This window comes from Mus caroli, chromosome 7 (assembly GCF_900094665.2).
Source record: "Mus caroli chromosome 7, CAROLI_EIJ_v1.1, whole genome shotgun sequence".
Lineage (NCBI taxonomy): Eukaryota > Metazoa > Chordata > Mammalia > Rodentia > Muridae > Mus > Mus caroli.
In genome coordinates, this window is record NC_034576.1 from 87,204,709 (window position 1) to 87,208,285 (window position 3,577).

The following is a 3,577-nucleotide window of genomic DNA, read 5'->3' on the forward strand; positions in this document are numbered from 1 at the left end:
AATTCCCGTAAAAGTTTTCCCTTCTATATTCAACTCTAAGGAGGGTCTGGAATTAAGGTCCACCATTAAATAAGCAGAATCAGTCCCGGAAGAGCCAAACTTCGTGGTGTCTCTAAGGGCCCTGGGAGAAGGAAAATGATCATGTAAGCTTGGGAGGATAATCAATTGAGCAATCCTGTCACCCGAGGAGATGGAAAAAACACCTTGAGGGCAAGAGCAGAGAACTTGAAGTTCTCCCGTGTAATCTTGGTCTATTATTCCAGGGTGAACAATAAGTCCCTTTAAGGTTAAGGAGGACCGACCCAAAATAAGGCCAACACTTCCAATAAGGTAAGGGACCTTATAGTCGGTGGGGACAGGCTGCACACCCATCTGCGGCATTAGCATGAATTGGGTGGTGGAATGCAGGTCCAACCCTGCTGAGCCCTGTGTTACTCTACGGATGGAGGTATCTGCCTTTTGTTCATTGGAGTCCCATATGTTTTGGGGCCCTGAGACCTGGGGCCCTGAAGCCCGTTTTTTTGAACTGTCCTCACCTTGAGGCTGCAGCAGCCTGCCTTTGATATCCCTAACTGAGCGACACTCATTGGCCCAGTGATAACCTTTCCCACACTTAGTACACAGTCCTGGCACTTTCCTTTTTGTGAGGGCCTGGCACTCTCTTTAAATGTCCTGGTTGGCCACAGTTATAGCAGACCTTGTGATCACCTATACGTGGACGCCTTTGGCCCTGCAGGATGGCAGACACGAGGCTGGCATTAGTAAGCAAGCTTCCAAGCTCACGACACACCCTTAACCAGTCCTGTAATCCCTTACTCTTTCTAGGTGTAATTGCTGCTCTGCATTCTTGTGTAGCTTGTTCATAAACGAGCTGTTCTATTAATGGCATGGCTTGCTCAGGATCGCCAAAAATTCTCCCTGCTGCTTCAGTCATTCTAGCTACAAAGTCTGAGAAAGACTCCTGGGGACCCTGGATGATCTTTGTTAATTGTCCAGTGGCTTCACCTGTTCGGGAAAGCACCTTCCAGGCCTTAATGGCAGCAGCTGAGATCTGAGCATATGCTCTCCAATTATAACCTGTCTGATTGGTGGCATATTGTCCTTGTCCTGTTAATAAATCAAATGCCCAGTTTCTCTGATCCCCCTCCGCAGCAGCATTAATCTTAGCTTGTGCTTGGGAGACATCATACCATAATGCTTTCCATTCCATGTATTGCCCCTTATTAGGGAGTGCAGCCTTCACTGTTGTCTGCCAGTCTCCTGGAGTCATGGCCAGAGTGGCAAGCCTTTCAACTTGAGATACGGTAAAGTTAGCACTGACTCCATAATTACATACAGACTCGGCAAGTTCCTTTATCTGAATGTACTCCACGGGCACATGTACGTGCCCTCCCTTAGCACCTTCAAAGACCAGAAATGCCTGATATAGTTTTTTCTGTTCCTCTCTAGAGAGGAAAGAATCAGAATAAAAATTCTCCACATAAGGTGGAGGAACACTAGGACCAGAAAGCCGAGAGGTGGCCTGCCCTGTGCCCCCAGTAACTTTTAGTTTTTTTCTCTGATTTCTTCACTCGCCTTTCATCTGGATGGTATCTTTCTTCTTCATAGCGAGTTGCCTCATATTCTAACTCTTCTTCCTCAGAGGGGCCAAGCTCATCTGTTTCTAAACTATCAAGCCCCAAAGCCTCTAGTTCCTTTACCGGATAAAGACTTTTCTTTTTTGGGGCTTTCTCCTTCTTTTCCTTTTCCTCTCCCTGGGCGTGCTTCCCCAAATCTCTCACTTCCTCGAACCCAAGGTCCTTGAAAGGGCTAACCCTAACCCTAACCCTGATTTCTTTCTTCAGAGACTTGAAGTTTTTATACAGATCTTTCACTTCCTTAGTTAGAGTTACACCAAGGTATTTTATATTATTTGTGACTATTGTGAAAGTTGTTGTTTCCCTAATTTCTTTCTCATCCTGTTTATCCTTTGTTTAGAGGAAGACCACTGATTTGTTTGGGTTAATTTTATTTCCAGCTACTTTGCTAAAGTGGTTCAATTCCTGGGAGTTATTGGGGGTCTGGTTGGTTGATGTTGTTGTTCTTCCTATGGGTTGATAAATATTTTCTTTCTTTTTCTTTTATTTCTCTCTTCCTCCCTTTCTTCCTTCCCCCTCCCTCCCTCCTCCCTCCCCTCCCTCCTCCTCCTCCTCCTCCTCTTCCTCTTCCTCCTCCTCCTCCTCCTCCTTCTTCTTCTTCTTCTTCTTCTTCTTCTTCTTCTTCTTCTTCTTCTTCTTCTTCTTCTTCTTCTCTCTCTCTCTCTCTCTCTCTCTCTCTCTCTCTCTCTCTTTCTCTCTCTGCTATCCTCTCTCCTTTCTCTTTAAAAATAAGAGCTGATGTGTTTTGATCTCAGGATTTCCTCATATCCTTAGTTCTCATGCCTCTTCCTCAGACATTATCTGAGCTACTATTTCATGTTAGACACGATTTTAGGTCCGCATAGATAAGGTTCTTGTCCTCATGTATTTTCTACTGTATTTTAGAAGGCAGAATTGTGTTAATTGTTTAAGTATATGCCAAATATAAGTGTTACATAAAAGGTCAGCAAAAGTTAAATTCAGGGATTGTTCTTAGGAGGAAAATAGTTCATCCCCAAGCTGGTCATTCATTATTTCCTCTTTCATAGCACTTATCTCTACTCTATTTGTGGTACTAGTAATTTCTATTCCTTTGCAGTTATGAACAACAGAGACAGAGAGTCAGAGAGAGAGATATAGAGAGCACTATAGCTAAAATATCAGGGTTATAAGGAGAATGAGTAGCTGATGGTGGGGAAGCCTGTAAACTAGAGGGAGTTTTGGAGGAGTGAGAAGAAGCATGGACTTTGGAATGTGTAACAGGTGCTTGTGACACTGAATGAACCTAGAGACCAGCAGAAGCTTTGGTGTGCTACTAGGCACCACAGATCACCATTTGTCCCTTCTGCCTTTTAGAGTTTGGGGAAGTGGAGATTCCTTTGGACTTGATCGGATGGAACTCTGATGTTCCTACCAGGCCCCTCATGTAGAAAATTACAGTGGGAAGAAGATAATGAGACTATACAGTAACTGGTCTATTAGAGGACATAAAAAGTCTATTATTAGTGTGTTAAGTATGATGAACATGGAAGATAACACAGGGAGATTCTGAAAACCCTGCTCTCTTTTGGTCTAGGATAGTGGATCCATTTGCAATTATGCTGAGCTAGATCTTGAGAGTTAAGAAGGCCAGGCCATCTTGGGTGCACACTTTATAAGCCAAATAATATGTATAGATATCAGAAAAATTATATCAGGAACCCAAGACTTCTTTTTCTATCTTAGTAGGCACGAATTTCAAGGCATTTTAAAATTAGGAGGATCCTCCCTCCTTCCCTGCAAAGCCAGAAAGACTAAACTGGAGAGTTAAATAGAAAAACAGCAAGTTCAGTACAGAACAACAGTCTAGTCTTTGTCTGTCTTAGAAAATCCTAGGGCTCCACCTAGTGTCTAGCTCCTTTAGAATTTGAGCACTAAACTTGAGCTAAGATGTTGAGCTGGTGCGGGTTAGGGGGTGTTAA